The following is a 19,466-nucleotide window of genomic DNA, read 5'->3' as shown; positions in this document are numbered from 1 at the left end:
AATACCGGATGCTCTGGTAATTTTGGATTTCAGATAAAGAACAAATAATACAATGTAAATGTAATAAACAATAATTTTTAGTATAAGTGGGTCCCAAATATCACCTAGCTTCATATTATTATTTCTTTGGGCTCGCCCAGTACTAATATTCTATGAAACATTCCCTTAGCAACAAATCACAAAGATAGCAGACACATTTTTTTCTACATGAACTTTGAATCCATTCATATTTTCAGCTTCTTATGTTCTCTACAAACACAAAACTATGTTTGAATACTGTACTCCATTTGCTTTGCTACATAAGCAATTTAAAATGTCACAGAGGATCTCAGGGTTAGACAATACAGGAAGACAATGAGATATCTTTGTAGCCTTACAACAGCTGGGGTTTGGCTCTTAGTGAGACAAAGGTAATCCCAATTATTCACCGTGTTCCTGACCTTCCCAAGGCAAGGATTTGAATAAGGCCCTATTGTTCATACTGACCTAATTCAAAGTTCTTTGCAGCTTACCTCGTGCTAATCACTGGCAAATGGTCTCCAGCTGCTCTTTGGTTTTGGTTGTTTCACGTCCTTGATCCTACACGGTAGTGGGAAGATTTCCTCATCATTTTTGATAAAACAAATTTTACTTCAGTTTTTTTTCTCAGGCATAACTGAGAACCTATAACCGTAACTGTATTTTACCCTTTCTCTGTTTAATAAGAGTGACAAAAACCATGGTAGACATTTTTTTCTACACTGAAAACAGAAGTCGAATGTGTACACTGTTCTCCAAAATAAAAGCATATCTCAGAAGTTCACCTCATTCAGATCAATGTATTTGTGAACTCTTGTCTCACGTCTAGAACCTTCTTAAGTTGAGCCAATGAGAAAACAAGCTCAATAGTCAGTGATGGATCCATTTCAGAAGAGCAGAAATCCACCTACCTGTTGTTCTCCCCAATGACTGACCACAGCTACACCAAGAAGCAGATCTGAACCACCATTCCATTCTCCTCTTCTCCTGGGGCCATGCTCCCTCAGACACTGGGAAAATGCAAAGTGTAGAGACCATGATTTCAACTTTGAGTAGAGTAAAATAGTGCCCCTTCTAGAACTCAGGGTCCTTATTCCATTCCCATCTCAGGTGGTGGATCCTAATTAACCCAACTATCAGAATTTGTTTTTTTTTTGAGCTGTAATCATGCCACTGCACTCCAGCTTGGGCAACAGAACAAAACTCTGTCTCAAAATAAAATGAGAAAAAATAAATATATAAAAATTAAACTGGGGTTATCCCAGGAATTGAAGGTTGATTTAACATTGCAAAATTCATGTAAACACTAACAGGTTAAAGAAGAAAAATGTCAATAAATAAATACAGAAAAACAGCTTTGATCAAAATCAAAATCAATCTCTCTCTCTCTTTTTTTTTTTTTTTTTTTTCTTTTTGAGACAGTCTCACTCTGTTGCCCAGGCTAGAGTGCAGTGGCACAATCTCAGCTCACTGCAACCTTCACCTCCCAGGTTCAAGCGATCCTCCCACTTCAGCCTCTCAAATAGCTGGGATTACAGGTGTGGGCTACCACACCTGACTAATTTTTGTATTTTTAGTAATGATGGGGTTTCACCATGTTAGCCAGGCTGGTCTCCAACTCCTGGCCTCAAGTGATCTGCCTGCCTCGGCCTCCCAACATGTTGGAATTAGAGGCGAGAGCCGCTGTACTGGACCAAAGTTAATCTCTATGCTTAAAATCCATAGCAAATTAGGAATACAACAAATCTTAATCTGATAAGGGCATCTACAAAAAAATTTACAGTAAATATCATGCTTACAGTTGAAACACTGACAGCCTTTAGGATCAGCACATAACAAGGCTGCTTGTTATCAACTCTTCTAATCAACTCTATACTGGACATTCTAGCTAACATGATAAAGCAAGAAAAAGAAATTGAAAAGAAAGGGAAAACTTTCAGAAGATTTACACTAAAACTATGTACTGAAGTCTAAATTTACCCACTGATAAATTACTACAATTAATAACAGAATTTATATATTTGGCTGGACACAAAATCAACATACAAAAATGAATTGTAGTCCAATTTATAAGTAGCAAATAATCAGAAAATTAAATTTTAGACATCACTTATAATAATATCAAAAACAATGACACTTCTAGATATAAAGACATGTGAGACCTCTACAGAGAAAATTAAGTTTGTTTTGAGAGACATTGAAAAAGACTTTTTAAAATGCAGAGCACTGTGTTCAAGAATTGTTAAGACTCAATATTCCAGTTTAATCCCTAAATTGATTGATAGATTTTATGTAACTCTAAATGAAATCACGGCAGCTTTTTGCTTTTGTAAAAACTGACAAACTGATTCTAAAATGTTTGTGTAAATACAAATGTCCAAGAATAGCCAATTCACTCCTTAAGATGTAGGAAAGAAACATGGAAAGATTTGCTTTTATCAGCTTTCCAAACATATTACAAAGCTTTGAGAATTAAGCTAGTGTGGCATTGGCTCAGAGACACACACAGTAATAAAACAGATCAGAAGGCAGAAACAGACACCCATACTTACAGAGAGTTGGTAATGTAACTGCCCAATGGGTTCACCTTGCCTATTGCCTAGATAAAGCCAATTTATCAAGACAGGGGAATTGCAATAGAGAAAGTGTAATTCACTCAGAGCCAGCTGTGTGGGAGACAGGAGTTTTGTTATTACTCAAACCAGTCTCCCTGAGCATTCAGGGAGCAGAGTTTTTGGAGGGAGGGTTAGTCTCTAAATGGTAATTTCTGATTATCCATAATGATGATTAAACTATAATTTCTAATCTTGTGGCTAATTTGTTAGTCCTACAAAGGCAGTCTAGTCCCCAGGCATGAAGGAGGTTTGTTTTGGGAAAGGGCTGTTATCATCTGTTTTAAACTATAAACTACAAACTAAGTTCCTCCCAAAGTTAGTTCAGCCTATGCCCAGGAAGGAACGAGGACAGCCTAAAGGTTAGAACCAAGATGGAGTTGGTCAGGTTAGCTCTCTTTCACTGTCTCAGTCATAATTTTACAAAGATGGTTTCAATCAGGGACAGAATGGCAGACAGGAAAAAAAGAAAGATTTTTCAACAGATAATCCTGGGGCAACTGGACCCCTATACAAAAATAGATTGCATACCAAAATCAATTCAAAAGGAAGTAAAGACCTAAAGATGAAGAGAAAAACTATAAAACTTCTAAAATATAACATAGAAGAATGTCTTTATTGCTGCTAAGTGAAGTTAAATTAAAAGATAAAAACAAACACAAAATCAGAACAGCTGGGAAGATGTCTACACCAGCTAGGTAAGTCACTGTATGGAGGGCACGACCAGTTTAACTACCATCCCCAGCATTGCAAAAGATCAGAAAAACATTTCTGGGGCCAGATGCCGTGGCTCATGCCTGTAATCCCAGCAGTTCGGGAGGCCAAGGCTGGTGGATTGCTTGAGGCTGGGGGTTCGAGACAAGCCTGGCCAACATGGTGAAACCCTGTCTCTACTAAAAATACAAAAATTAGCCGAGTGTGATAGGGCACACCTGTAGTCCCAGCTACTCTGAAGGCTGAGGCAGGAGAATCACTGGAACCCAGGAGGTGGAGGTTGCAGTGAGCTGAGATCACGAGACTGCACTCCAGCCTGGCGACAGCGCCAGACTGTCTCAAAAAAAAAAAAAAACTGAAAGTGAATTCATCATATATTCATATTATTTCTGATACAGGAGTTAAAAAGTTAGGCAGATAGGGTATGGGAGTCCTTGCTAAAGTTTTCCTTTTAATGAAAAGCAGCCCCCAAATCATTTACTTTTCTAACAAAGAGCAGCCTGTAAAATCGAGCTGCAAACATAGGCAAGCAGGCTGGAAGCTTGCACAAGTGAATGCCAGCAGTTGCCCCAGTGGAAAAGACTACCTGGCACCAGGCTTGTTCAAAACAGCAGCTCCATCTTCTCTTTTTGCCAGCCACGTGTACAATATGGAGTAGACAAGATGGCGCTGTCCAAGTGGAAAGTTTATTTGCATAATAAGATTAGGGTGAGGCAACCAGCCTTCCCTGCCACTATGTAAATATCACACCTGGTCGAACCAATCTGGGGGCCCTATGTAAATCAGACGCCACCTCCTCAAGCTTGCCTATAAAACCTGCTTCGTTGCACCACAGGTCAGCTTTTCCCTTTCAGATGCCTTTCTCAAAAGAGAGAGAGCTGCCCCCCTCTCTCCTTTCTTCTGCCTATTAAACTTTACGCTCCTTAACCCACCTGCATATGTCCCTGTTGTTAATCCTCTCCTTGGGAGATGACGAACCCTGCGTATTTACCCCAAACAGTGAAGCCACCTCATTTCATTTCTTTTTTTTTTAGCAAGGTCTACTAAATAAATTTGGAAACTTCTCTTGGGTTCATTTAATTCTCCTTTCATGAAATTTCTGGTTTTTGCTTCTCTTGGTGGAAAAGTATTTTTTCATACTTAGAGTGTGGCTCTCTTTTCATTCCAGTCCATTCGCTAATTCTCATTCTTCTCTTTTTTACTTCTCCCTGTAGGAGGTATAGAAAATGAACTTCCTTAAAGTAGGACCTATATTTATTCAATTATGACATATTCCATTAATATATGCTTATAGAAATATTTTTGAACTGAAAGAGAAAATCTGCTTCTGAAATATTTCTAATCTGACTTAATATTTATAATTACATTATGATTACATAAATTATAGGATTGCCTATACTTGTTTACCTGGTCTATTTCTCCAGTATTTCTGAATAACTACATAAAAAAATTTAACAGATACATCATGCGTGGTTCTCTGGAAAAAAAAACTATACATTTTGCTTCAAAATTCATGTACTGAGGAACAAACTTGAATGTTTACATTTTTAGGTTTTCAAAATACAGACTAGCATAACTGCCCAATAATTTAGACAGAGTAATATTTATACTTCCATGTTTCTCCCCTATAATTCATTCTCCTTTGCTTCCCCAGAGAAAGGGGGACATGTAAGAATATTTATATTCAGCCCGCACTTGGTTATAAAATCAAAGACCGAAGTAAATAGAGACAAGTTCTGCTTTAAGCTATGAAAGATCTGTCATCATCATCAGACAGTAAAAGTAATTTACCAAAGATAAGCATTTAAGCCCGAAATTTTTATCAACAACAGAAATGTTTCTTAAAGCATGAAGTGTTTTACTAAGTTTCATACAGTTAGGAAAATGCCAATAAAATTTTCACTGCCTGTTTTCGTACAAAAATGAACACTGCTTTATTTCATTTTCTGAATTTTGCCTTCGTTTTCTTCAGTAAGACTGAACATTGCACTTAGGAACAGACACACCTGAAAATATATTCAACTGTATTTATCTCACCTTTCAAGGTGAAATTTCAGATTTTAAAATTGTAGTTATCTCAGATGATTACCAGAATGGGGTGTAATGATATCTTGCATTTATGATTATTGATGCACCTTTTTATAGATTCATTTTTATGTTGAACTACTTATTTTATATGCATTGATGAGCATAATTGTAATTAGTTGTCTAGTTTGGTAAATGAGTACCTGGGATAATTTATGAGTGCTTCTAATTTTTTTTTCTTTATGTCTTCTAAAAAAAAAATGGTATACATGTGCAGAACATGCAGGTTTGTTACATAGGTATACGTGTGCCATGGTGGTTTGCTGTACCTACTGACCCATCCTCTAAGTTCCTTCCCCTCACCCCCCCCTCCAACAGGCCCTGGTGTAAGTTGTTCCCTTCTCTGTATCCATGTGTTCTCAATGTTCGACTCCCACTTATGAGTGAGAACATAAGGTGCTTGGTTTCCTGTTCCTGTGTTAGTTTGCTGAGGATGATGGTTTCCAGCTTCATCCATGTACCTACAAAGGACACGATCTCATTCCTTTTCATGGCTGCATAGTATTCCATGGTGTATATGTGCCACACTTTCTCTATCTAGTCTATCATTGATGGGCATTTGGGTTGGCTCCATGTCTTGGCTATTGTAAATAGTGCTGCAAGAAACATACATGTGCATGTGTCTTTATAGTAGAATGATTTATATTCCTTTGGGTATATACCCAACAATGAGATTGCTGGGTCAAATGGTATTTCTGGTTCTAGATCCTTGAGGAACCGCCATACTGTCTTCCACAATGGTTGAACTAATTTACATTCCCACCAACAGTATAAAAGCGTTCCTATTTCTCCACATCCTCTCCAGCATCTGTTGTTTCCTGACTTTTAAATAATCGCCATTCTGACTGGCGTGAGATGGTACCTCCTTGTGGTTTTGATTTGCATTTCTCTGATGATCAGTGATGTTGAGCTTTTTTTCATATGTTTGTTGGCTGTGTAAATGTCTTCTTTTGAAAAGTGTCTGTTCATCATCTTTGCTCACTTTTCGATGGGGTTGTTTGTTTTTTCTTGTAAATATGTTTAAGCTCCTTGCAAATTCTGCATATTATACCTTTGTCAGATGGGTAGATTGCAACAATTTTCTCCCATTCTGTAGGTTGCCTGTTCACTCTGATAATAGTTTCTTTCGCTGTGCAGAAGCTCTTCAGTTTAATTAGATCCCATTTGCCAATTTTGGCTTGAGTACTTCTAATTTGTAGTTCAGGCTTGACATTTTGATATTGACTTGAGTACTTTATATACCTTGCTGGATATCTTTGATAATTCACACAATGAAGAATATACCTACAGATATTTATAAACATAAAGTTAAGCCTAGAATTTATTCATTCAATATTTATTTTCTTCGAAGTATAATGAGCTTTTGCTGCTCGAAAAGGACTCTCCAACCTGAAAAGCAATTTCTAAAAATATTTGTTTTCTTCCAGTCAACTGTATTAGTTATGAATTAGAAACGTAATTTATTTTAAAACTTTAAGCTCTATTTCTAAATCTTGCTATTTTATTTATAAATCTAACAAATTTTATATGAAAAAGAACAGCCACTTGTATTTGTCCCTTTATTAATATTTCGATGAACTCTCACCTGACCGAATCATCTTTAAATGTTTAACATGACTTAGAAAATTAAATTCCCTTAGACACTTAAACTCTGATTACAAAATTAACACATCTGGTTCTCTCACTTCAAACACCTAGGAAAATGTCTTAGCTTAAGTTCTCTGCCCCCATCAGGTAGCTGTAAGCCTGTCTTCTCATGACAACCTGTCATCTGTCATCATACTGACTCCCTCATTGCCTGCTGTCCACTGCCAGGAGGAGACCAAATGACCTGACCAGTTGGCGCCCACAGCGTTAGGTACGGTGGAAAGCATATTGTATTCCCTATTGAAAGTGTCCGGACAAGAATTCATGTAAAAGTGGGCTGAGCGTGGTGGCTCACGCCTATAATCCCAGCACTTTGGGAGGCCAAGGCAGGCGGATCACTTGAAGTCAGGAGTTTGAGACTAGCCTGGCCAACATGGTGAAACCCCATCTCTATTAAAAATACAAAAATTAGCCGGGCCTGGTGTAATCCCAGCTACTGGGGATACTGAGGCAGGAGAATCACTTGGACCCGGAAAGCGGAGATTGGAGAATCGCTTGAACTCGGAAGGCGGAGATCGCAGCGAGCTATCACACCACTGCACTCCAGCCTGGGCAACAGAGCCAGACTCCATCTCAAAATAATAATAATAATAGTAATCATTCATGTAAAAGTAATCAGGAAAAAATGGTAGAGGAATGGAGAATTAGGGATAGGAAGGCGAGGAGGTCAAGTAAGGGTAACAATGTCAAAGTCGCATATAGAGTACCTCCAACTCAATCCGAGAGAGCTCTGGAGACAACATAGGTCACACTTGAGAACTGTCCTAATTAGCAGCAAAAGAGCAGATAATTTATACCCCAGTAGCCATCAACTATTGGCCAAGGGCAGCCCCGAGGGAATATACTAATAAATTATCAGGCATTTCCAGCTGTGGCCGCTGGAGGGCAGCCCTCCAACAAATAGATGTGGGTCCTTCCTGCTGGGAGAGAAAACCCTCTGGAACTAGTGTGCCCAAAAATGGTACAAGGTCACAAGGGTCATGGGGAGAGTACTGCCCACCTGTTGCACCTGCCAGATCCATTTGTGCCTGTCAAGGTAATCCTCTGCGACAGTGGCTAGTCACAATTTCTAGAAGACAAGGCTTTGAAGAGAAAAATGAGTGAAACAAGTTCCTACTGGTTGGTCCTCAGACTGTAACTGATTTTCTTCTCTCTCCTCTACTCTCCATTCTAAATTTCCCTCATTCTAGGCCAGTATCTGTCTGATGGGTCATCTCTGAGGAGCCTGCACCCCTAGTTGTCACCCCCTTGTCACACTGTAGTTGCTATAATTGTCTATTTACAGTTATAAGTGCAGAACAGTAAGATGTGCCCTGGTGGGTTCTATTTTTGTTCTGTTTTGTTTTTTGAGATGGAGTTTCACTCTTGTCACCCAGGCTGGAGTGCAATGGCACAATCTCAGCTCACTGCAACCTCCGCCTCCCGAGTTCAAGAGATTCTCCTGCCTCAGCCTCCCGAGTTGCTGGGGTTACAGGTGCCTGTCACCATGCCTGACTTATTTTTGTATTTTTAGTAGAGATGGGGTTTCACCATGTTGGCCAGTCTGGTCTCGAACTCCTGACCTCAGGCAATCCACCGCCTCAGCCTCCCAAAGTGCTGGGATTACAGGCGTGAGCCACCGTACCTGGCCTCTACTTTTGGAAAAAATTAAAAATTCGCCAGCGCAGTGGCATGTGTCTGTAGTCCAAGCTTCTCAGGAGGCTGAGGCGGGAGGATCACTTGAGCCCAGGAGTTCGCAATTGCATTGAGCTACAACCACACCACTGCACTCAGGCCTGGACAACAGAGGGAGACCCTGTCTCAGAAAAAAAAGAAAAAAAATATGCTTTTATTAGCACCATGCTCTAACCAACTGAACTAACCAGCCCCTCTAAGGTATGTTTTTACAAGGACACTCCAATATTCTTCCAGGTCAAGAGCTGGACCTGGCTCAAGGGTGGTTTAGCTAAAAATGGTCTGCCACAGTGCTAGAACCCAATCAAAAGTGACCTTGAGAAGGGGTGGAGAGGGAAAAGCCTTTCAGTGTGCAGACCTTTCACTCAGCATGAAGGGATATGTGCCCCAAGGACAGGATACGAATATACATGGACTTGGCTGGGTGCTCAGGAGCATGGGAGGATGAAGACTGGCTGATGGGGGAAAGGCAGTCTGAGAAAAAGTTGTGACATGAGAGGGGCGTAGCCAGTGGATCCCTTGGTCATGTGTCCACTGTTGCACCTACTTAGCTATAAAGTGAGCTCCTTCATGTAAGGTAGCGTTTTGCAAGATCTCCTATCAATAAATTGGGTATTTTGTGTGCCCTTAGATAGTAGTGGCAGAAAATTTAAACCCATATCCGGAAGCCATACCAATTCTGATCACAAAGAAATCATGCCACATATTTCTAGGGTGAAAAGTCTCTAGTATAATCGACTTGCCACCAACTGCCTAAGTGGTCTCAAGAGATTGCACCATGTTGGCTAGGCACAGTGGCTCACACCTGTAATCCCAGCACTTTGGGAGACTGAGGTGGGCAGATCACCTGAAGTGAGGAATCTGAGACCAGCCTGGCTGATATGGTGAAACCTTGTCTCTACTAAAAATACAAAAATTAGCCGGGTGTGGTGGCGGGCACCTGTAATCCCAGCTACTTGGGAGGCTGAGGCAGAATTGCCTGAACCCGGAAGGTGCAGGTTGCAGTGAGCCGAGATCACGCCACTGCACTCTAGCCTGGGAAACAAAAGGAGACTCCATCTCAAAAAAAAAAAAAAAAAAAAAAAAGAGGTTGTACCATGTCATGGAGCCCAGTATTAGTGTCTGCTGCTGACAGGCAGAGTAGGAGTCAAATTAGCCTTAGTGATCCAATTCTGTCAGGCACATTCACAACCTCTACCTCTCCCACCAAAGTTATTCCCCTGGTCAACCCATGGTGTGAACACTGGGCTGGCCGAGGACAGCAGCTGGCTGACATCAAGGTGAGTCGTGCTGTCCATCTGCTTATCCAGTGACTCCTCTGAAGTGGATGTTCCTGGCTGGGCCTCGATGATGATACCAAAAGTGTCACACACTGGGTGACTCCCCAGGTCCACCTGCAGGCCTCTTTCCCAAACTCCTTTGCAGATCACTTCTTCCAGGGTCCTGACAAACCAGGCAAGCCTTAGCCACTGCTCAGGAGGCCAAGTGCATTCTTACCTGGGGCACTTTTCTCCACGCGAAGCAGCAGCTCTGTGGAGAGGGTTTGCGCTCACCACAAACTTCAGGACCACTTCTGAGTCAGGCAGTCCTGCAGTAGGAGTCCAGCCTTCCACAAACCAGGCCCAGATTGTTTCCTCCATCAGTTGGCAATAGGGAGCACCCCACAGGGCCATGGATAGAAGCTTGGGAGAAGAATGGATGCAAGGGCACTGAATGACCTCTTTGTGTAACTTACTTCTGCCCCAGCCATGCTCAGATTCCATCCTGGATGCAGCACTTTCACCTTATCCTAGACCACTCTGCGCTCACGCCACTTTATGACTTGGTAGACCTGACAGCACCACAGCAGCCAACTTGTGATAGGCGCTCTGGTCATATGTCGGTTGATATCCATAGTCAAAATATACTTCGTGCCTGTATTAGTTCGTTTTCACGCTGCTAATAAAGACAGACCTGAGACTGGGTAATTTACAAAGGAAAGAGGTTTAATGCACTCACAGTACCACATGGCTGGGGAGGCCTCACAATCATGGCGGAAGATGAAGGAAGAGCGAAGGCACGTCTTCAATGAGGCAGGCAAGAGATTTTGTGCAGGGAAACTCCCCTTTATAAAACCATCAGATCTCGTGAGGCTTATTCACCATCATGAGAACAGCATGGGAAAAACCCGTCCCCATGATTCCATTACCTCCCACCAGGCTCCTCCCATAACAGGTGGGGGCGGATGATCACAATCCAAGGTGAGATCTGGGTGGGGACACAGAGCCCAACCATACCAGTGCCCAACAGAGAAGCTTTTTCCAAGGAGGTATATTTCTCCTCCCCAGGTGGCATGGCCTTGTTCAGAATTTTGGAGTCTACATTGACACGCTCTTAATGAGGTTTGCCAAGAGATGGTGTCTTTATCAAGCGTGGATTCCTCTAGCATTGGGGATCTGCCGAGCCATATGGCCCCAGTAGCACGGTCATTTGTTCCACAGCTTGGACCTGCTGCTAAGTCTTCTCTTGCTCTGGGGCCCACTCAGAAGTAACTACCCTCCCTATGCAGATACTCGCTGGGGGTCAGAGAGACAATCACTGGAATTAATAAGTCTGAAATGGAAAAAGGATCCAAGAGCAATGACAGCATCTGCCGCGGAAGGCAAAACCTCCGCACTCTTTTAAGTGATTTTCATAAATCATAATAGTAAATGTAGTAGATCAAATTTGCTTACATGTTGCAATGATTGTCTAAATACCAGAGAATACTCAAAGAACTCAGGATTACAGATTATTACCACACCTATATAAACACACCTAAACTGAATGCAGTGTGACTCACACCTGTAATCCCAGCACTTTGGGAGAGTGAGGTAGAAGGATCGCTTGAGGCCAGGAGTTCAAGACCAACCTGGGCAACGTAGTGAGACCCCCCCCCCATTTCTGCAAAAATAAAAATTAAAAAGTTAGCCAGTGTCTCTTCCTCCATGCTGCCTACAGAGGTGACAACCATCTGCTTGACATGATGGCCGACCTCAGACCCTTCATGAAGCCCAAGATTGTCAAAAAGAGGACCAAGAAGTTCATCTTGCACCAGTCAGATCGATATGTCAAAATTAAGTGTAACTGGTGGAAACTCAGAAGTATTGACAACAGGGTTTGGAGAAGATTCAAGGGCCAGATATTGATGCCCAACACTGGTTATGGGAACAAAAATAACAAAGCACATGCCGCCCAGTGGCTTCTGGAAGTTCCTGGTCCACAATGTCAAGGAGCTGGAAGTGCCGCTGATGTGCAACAAACCTCCCTGTGCGGAGATGGCTCACAGTGTTTCCTCCAAGTACCGCAAAGTCATATGGAAAGAGCGGCCCAGCTGCCCTCAGAGTCACCAACCCCAATGCCAGGCTGTGCAGCAAACAAAATGAATACACAGCTCATGTGCACACTTTATTTATGTTTAAATAAAACCATTAAGACTGCCAAACATTTAGCCAAGTAAGGTGGCACACGCCCGTAGTCCTAGCTACCCAGGAGGCTGAGGCGTGAGGATTGCTGGAGCCCAGGAGTTTGGAGGCTCCAGTGAGCTATGACTCTGCCACTGCACTCCAGCGTGGGTGATAGAGTGAGATCTCATCTCTAAAAATAAAATAAGATAAAATAATAACAAATAAACACACCTTAAAATGTGAATTAATTTCTTCATCATCTGTATTAGTCAGGATTCTCTTAAAAGGACAGAACTAATAGGATACAACTAACAGGCTATCTATATATATGAGTTTATTATTAACTTACATGATCACAAGGTCCCACAATAGGCTGTCTGCAAGCTGAGGAGGAAGGAGAGACAGTCCGAGTCCCAAAACTGAAGAACTTGGAGTCCCATGTTCGAGGGCAGGAAGCATCAGCATGGGAGAAAGATGTGGGCTGGGAAGCTGGGCCAGTCTCTCTTTTTCACGTTTTTCTGCCTGCTTTATATTAGCTGGAAACTGATTAGATTATGCCACCACATTAAGGTCTGCCTTTCCCAGCCCACTGGCTCAAATATTCATCTCTTCTGGCAACACCCTCACAGACACACCCAGGATCAATACTTTGTATCTCTCAATCCAGTCAAGTTGACACTCAGTTTTAAACATCACATCATCTCTCTACTTTTTAAAAAATATCTTCCTGGGGAAATGATTTTAAGGAGGTTAACTGATTGAAAATTCAGAATCAAAGAATGTCCAGATCATTGGGGGCATCGCTCCTCAGGATGTTTAACAAAATGCTCCACAGAAACTATTGAGATGAAACCCACTGAATGGACATCATTGATTTGACAAGTCAATGGACTTTTTCTAGCTCTATTTCCATCAACAAGGTTTTAAGCAATCCCGTAGGTTTCAATTTCTTGAAACTCAATTCCTTTCCCCTAAATGACCTATGTGTTAAAATAAATGTGGACTTTTTAAAGTCCCTGGGTTTCACTTCATCTTGTGGATGAAACTTTATGGTGTAACCTCCTGAAATGCAGTCTGCTGCACACCGGCAGAAAATGAACTCCTTCATCAGTCCCTATTCCCCCCCCCACCCTTGCTTTTTTATCTTTTTCTTCATCTCATTGACCACCTTTTTTTGAGACGGAGTCTTCCTCTGTTGCCAGGCAGGAGTGCAGTGGTGTGATCTCAGCTCACTGCAACCTCTGCCTCCCAGGTTCAAGCAATTCTCCTGCCTCAGCCTCCCGAGTAGCTGGGACTACAGGTGCCCGCCACCACACTTGGCTAATTTTTTTTGTATTTTAGTAGAGACGGCATTTCACCATGTTGGCCAGGATGGTCTTGATCTCTTGACCTCGTGATCCACCTGCCTCAGCCTCCCAAAGTGCTGGGATTACAGGCATGAGCCATTGCGCCCAGCCTGACCATTTTTAATCACTGTTCTTTGTTTTGTTTGTTTGTTTGTTTTTGAGATGAATTTTGGTTTTTAAATTTTTTAATTTATTTTTTAATCTTTTATTTCCAAAGATTATTGGGGACCAGGCGGTGCTTGGTTACATGATTAAGTTCTTTAGGGGTGATTTGTAAGACTTTGGTGCACCCATCACCCAATGAATCACTGTTTTAATGAAGAGGAATAAAATATATACACGTCATTCTGCCATGATGCCTCATACCACCTGAAAGAGTACACAGTCACACATGGAAGATACATAGTTACTAACCCAATTGGAGAATGGTACAAAATACAGTCGTTACAGGTCCTGCTAGGAATATTTCGAGCATATGGAAAGCCTGCCTTCCTGAGATAGGCACCTGGAAGTCCCTGAGGCCTTACCTCCCTTCCTCTTTCCTTCTCCATCACTCTTCTCTCCACAGTACTAAGTTCATCTTGCTGAAGCCACTGGGGCTCAGGCTGGTAAGCATGATTTTCACCCTGCGAGAAAGGCCTCTTCACGCGGGGTCCTGGCATGCTGCCTCTTGTGTTCAAGGTCAGCAGGGCTTATCCACTTCGGTCCTCTGTACTTCAAAGGGAAGCATTTGAAAATTATTTTTATTTTATTTTATTTTATTTTAAGATGGAGTCTCACTCTGTCGCCCAGGCGGGATGGAGTGCAGTGGCGCGATCTCAGCTCACTGCAACGTCCGCCTCCCGGGTTCACGCCATTCTCCTGCCTCAGCCTCCCAAGTAGCTGGGACTACAGGTGTGTGCCACTATGCCTGGCTAATTTTTTGTATTTTTAGTAGAGACGGGGTTTCACCATGTTAGCCAGGATGGTCTAGATCTCCTGACCTCGTGATCCACCTGCCTCGGCCTTCCAAAGTGCTGGGATTACAGGCGTGAGCCACCACGCCCGGCTTCATTTACTTTTTTGAGACAGAGTCTTGCTCTGGTCGCCCAGGCTGGAGTGCAGTGGCATGATCTTAGCTCACTGTAACCTTCGCCTCCTGGGTTCAAGCGATTCTCCTGCCTCAGCCTCCCAGAGAGTTGGGACTACAGGTGAGCGCCACCATGCCCAGCTAATTTTTGTACTTTTAGTAGAGACAGGGTTTTGCCACGTTGGCTGGGCTGGTCCCAAACTCCTGACCTCAAGTGATCCACCCACCTTAGCCTCCCAAAGTGCTGGGATTAAAGGCTGAAAATTATTTTTAATGCAATTTTTATGCAGAGGATAAAAGGTGCCTGGAGCAAGGAAGGGAAGAAATAAAGGATGAAAGGAACACCAAGAACCCCAGACCTTTCCTAAATTTTTCCCTACAGCAAGGATCTCATTACTCCTGAAGCACTCTTACCTACCCCACCATGACACAGGGGCTCACCAGTTCCTCTACCTCTCCACTGCGATCATTCTACAGGTGATCCAGATTCACAGTGGAACAATCAAAAACAAAAACTAAGACTGTAGCTCCAACATAGCTAGATCTCACCTCTAAGTGTATTAAATTTTCTCAGAAAGGGCTGGGTGCAGTGGCTTACAACTGTAATTTCAGCACTTTGGGAGGCCAAGGCAGGAGGATCACTTGAGCCCAGGAGTTTCAGACCAGCCTGGGCAAAACAGTGAGACCCTATCTCTACCAAAAAAAAAAAAAAAAAAAAAAAAAAAAAAAAAAAACAGATGTAGTGACATATGCTTGCAATTCTAGCTACTCAGGAGGCTGAAGTGGGAGGATTGCTTGAGCCTAGGAGGTTGAAGTAGCAGTGAGCTATGATATGGCATGACTGCACTCCAACCTGGGCAACAGAGAGACACCCTGTCAAAAGAAAGAAAAGAAAAGAAAGAAAGAAAAGAGAATAGGAAGGAAGGGAGGGAGGGAGGGAGGGAAGGAAGGAAGGAAGGAAGGAAGGAAGGAAGGAAGGAAGGAAGGAAGGAAGGAAGGAAGGAAGGAAGGAAGGAAGGAAGGAAGGAAGGAGAGAGAGAGAGAGAAAGAAAGAGAAAAAAGAAAGAAAGAAAGAAAGAAAGAAAGAAAGAAAGAAAGAAAGAAAGAAAGAAAGAAAGAAAGAAAGAAGGAAGGAAGAAGAAAGAAAGAAAGAAAGAGAAAGAGAGAGAAAAGAATGAACTTCTAGATCTTGTAGGTAGCCTAAATTAAATTTATGGACTGTTCCTATAATATTTGTTACTGATTCAGGACCTGTCTCCAATCTGAAACTCCTTGAAGAAACCTAGAACCTATTTTCAGCCTTCTCACCCCAGTCCACTCTGTCTGTTCCTCCCCGGCACAATGTAAAACCTTTAGCTGTGTAATCCAAGCGTTGACTGGCCTCGCTGCCTGAAATACAATGAGAATGAGATAACATTCGCTTTAGAAAAAAAACTGCGGTAAAATGTACCTACACAAAATGTACCATCTTCCTCATTTTCATGTGTACAGTGCAATCGTTTTCGGTAGAACCACATTGTTGTGCAAACATCACCACCATCCATCTTCAGAACTCTTGCAAAACTGAAACTCTGTACCCATTAGACAAGAATTCCTCATTTCCCCCTTCCACCAGCCCCTGGTAACCACTGTTCTACTTTCTGAATTTGACTACTCTACATACCTCTTGTAAGTACAATCATGAAATATTTTGTGGGGGTTTTTTGTGGTTGGCTTATTTCATTTAGCATAACGTCCTAAAAATTCATCCATGTCATAGCATGTGGTAGAATTTCCTTCATTTTTAAAGCTGCACAATATCCCATTGAATGGATAGAACACATTTTGTCTATTTATTCATCTGTGTGTGAACACTTGCATTGTTTCTACTTTTTGGTTATTGTCGATAATGCTGATGTGAACATGGGTATAAACATTAGCTTTTAATGCCCAAATTATTATGACATCCAGAGCCTCTTAACTAGATGCCTTTCCCAGGTATTTCTGAGGATCTACAAGTACAATGACATGTTCCACACATCTGTCCGGGGGAAGCTTGCAGCCTTTGGTAGGACGAGGCCTCGGACTGCCGCTGTCCACTTCCCCGCTGAAGATGACTTCCTGTAGGGTCTGCATCAGCTTCTCAAGCTGCTGCTGTTCTCACACAGTGCGCTTTAGTCAAGCATGGGCAAGGACCCTTCCTGAACCTCCCACGGTGACAGATGAGACATGGCTTATACATTTAATAAGATATCTTTAGAAGAAAATGACAGAAACTCCAATCAAAACTGACTTCAGCCAAAAAGAGAGAGTTCTTTGGTTCACAAAGCTGAAAAAGTACAGGCATGTTCTTAGTTTGGGCATGGCTGGACTCAGAGGCTCCAGTCTTCAGTCTGAAGTCATGGCTGCACGTCTTCAGGATTCAAGCTCTTTCTTGGCTCTGTTTTGCTCTGTGAACTTTATCCTCCAAGTGGTTGCCCCCGGAAGCTCTAGGCTTATTCTTTCCAGAGGTAAAAGGATGACTCTCCCTGATAGTCCTAGCAAGACCTAAGCCTGGCTCTGATTGGCCCAGTTGGGGTCACATGCTCAGCCATGAACCAATCACCATGGCCAGGGGTGCACAGTACTCTCATTGGTCAGCTCTGCATCACTTGTGCACCCACGAAGCCATGGGATGGGGCCAGCCCTGTCTGAAACCCATGGGACGAGTGGGGAATCCAATCTCCCCCAGGAAAAGTGAAGGTGCTGTTACCAAAAAAGGGTGAGTTGAACATCAGGAGGGCAAAAACAAATGTCCGCTACTCTTGAGAATAATAGGAAAGAATTGCAATACAGAAATTCTTTCAAATTGAATTCTAGATAGGACTGCTTTCAGAATTTGTAAGGCACGGACCATTCAACAGGGTCCCTACTCGCCCACGAGGCCCGGAGAAAGGGCAGTTTCTCCATGCCCTCTCCCACGCCAAGGGCCACTTCCCCAGGCCTCGTTCCCTGTCCTGGGATTATTTGATCTCCTCAAGATCTTTGATGGTGGGAATATCCACTCCCTCTGGGAAAAATTCCCAATTCCTGCCAACAGTGCCCTCTGGCCATAGGATTTCAACAAGACATTCACATCATAGTTCAGCACGTATCAGACTTCCCAGCACCTGGCTTATTCAGTCCGGAATAACATCATGAATGGGACACCAAGACTTCAGGCCACGTAGGGTTTAGCCTGGCCAAACCCAGTTCCTTTTCTCCAGATGAAGGTTGGGCTTGTGTGTCTTTCCTATAGTCCTGGAGACTTCTCCATATCTCCTGTAAAGAGCTACATGAAAAAGAAGCCATATCACCCTAATGTCAGAGGCGTTTGAACCAGAGCAACTCCATCTTGAATAGGAGCTGGATAAAATGAGGCTGAGACCCACTGGGCTGCATTCCCAAACAGTTAAGACATTCTATGTTACAGGATGAGATAGGAGGTTGGCACAAGATACAGGTCATAAGGACCTTGCTGATAAAACAGGTTGCAGGAAAGAAGCTGGCCAAAACCCAGATGGTCACAAGAGTAACCTCTGGTCATCCTTACTGCTACACTCCCACCAGTGCCATGACAGTTTACAAATGCCATGGCAACATCAGGAAGTTACCCTATATGATCTAAAAGGGGGAGGCACAAATAATTCTCCCCTGGTTTAGCATGTAATCAAGAAATAACCGCAAAGATGGGCAACTAGCAGCCTTCGAGGCTGCTCTGTGGAGTAGCCGTTCTTTTATTCCTTTACTTAATAAACTTGCTTTCACTTTATGAACTCGCCTTGAATTCATTCTTGCACGAGATCCAAGAACCCTCTCTTGGGGTCTGGATCTGGACCCCTGTCCAGTAACTGTAGGATCAACCCATAACTTATGGATCTGAAATTGTGAGTGTGAGGTGGTTTGGAGGGATAATTCATCTGAAGCACTTAGCATCAGAGAGCTCAAGAAACAGTAGATATCAGTTTTTTAAATTACAATACAAATGTTCCAGGCAGGGGCTGTTACTGCTCTGGCAGAGACAGACGCATCCAATGCTGAAGGAGGAAGCAGGAAGCCCGCCGTTAGGAGAATGGTCTCTTAGCCAGAATGGAAGGGACAGCGGGAGCGGAAGATGCTCTCCCAGGATGGGCAAGAGAAAGATGGAGAGCAGCAGCTGTTCAGTTGCTCCTTGAAGGACCCCACCCTGAGAGCCTGAAGGCAGCTGTTGTCAGCCCCCAGGAGGCCTATAGACCAGAGCCCAGAATAGACACTGGGCTGCTTGGGGCAGTCTAATCCCACGGAGGGTTTTAACCCTAATGTTGCAGAGCCCACGTGCCTTTCCACCTTGCCACTGCCATCCATACAACAATCAACACAGAAGGAAAGGGTCAAAAGTCGCTTTTGGAGCTTTGCATTTGCACATGGGTGTTTCCAAGTCAGGTACTAATGCCTGGGGGGCTGCCAAAACCTTGTTTCTGAAATTATTTTCTAGACCCTTTCATCAGTATAGACATAGTGACGATAAACATTTTTATAGTAGACTTTCACACGAGACAAAGATCAAAGGCATGTGTAATCGATGATAAAAGGAAGTGATAAAAAGAATCACTCTCAGGTATATCTTGGTGTTGATTTTATTTTTAATAGCTCAGCTATGAGACTCTGACTTTGTGCATGTACTTAGAGCTGACGTTGGAAGCCTCCAGCTGTGTCACAGTTAGAGGTTCTTCATGCCCAAAGCACCGCCAACGATCCAAGCCATGCTGGCGCTCATTCTGTTGTTCCATCCCTTTTCCGAAGGCTTAGTTTTGGAGAAGTCGTCCTGAGAGTCCTTGGCACTATGCTTATAATTTGGATTTTGAACACCACGTGAACTCTGGCACCTGGTTATGGGGTC

The 19,466-nt window shown here is 42.9% G+C and overlaps 1 long non-coding RNA gene and 1 pseudogene across 1 annotated transcript; one reads left to right on the top strand and one right to left on the bottom strand.

Moving 5' to 3' along the window:
* Positions 1-511: 511 nt before the first annotated feature.
* On the bottom strand, positions 512-4,555 carry LOC126950591 (uncharacterized). Its single transcript, XR_007724224.1, has 3 exons — positions 4,485-4,555; positions 930-1,028; positions 512-579 (listed from the first exon to the last, which is right to left on the bottom strand). It is a non-coding gene; the product is annotated as an uncharacterized LOC126950591 (long non-coding RNA).
* A 7,199-nt stretch (positions 4,556-11,754) lies between these two features.
* LOC126950783 (60S ribosomal protein L32-like) lies at positions 11,755-12,194 on the top strand (annotated as a pseudogene).
* Positions 12,195-19,466: the final 7,272 nt, after the last annotated feature.

Source organism: Macaca thibetana, chromosome 3 (genome assembly GCF_024542745.1).
Source record: "Macaca thibetana thibetana isolate TM-01 chromosome 3, ASM2454274v1, whole genome shotgun sequence".
Classification (NCBI taxonomy): domain Eukaryota; kingdom Metazoa; phylum Chordata; class Mammalia; order Primates; family Cercopithecidae; genus Macaca; species Macaca thibetana.
This window is presented reverse-complemented; position numbering and strand designations above follow the sequence as displayed.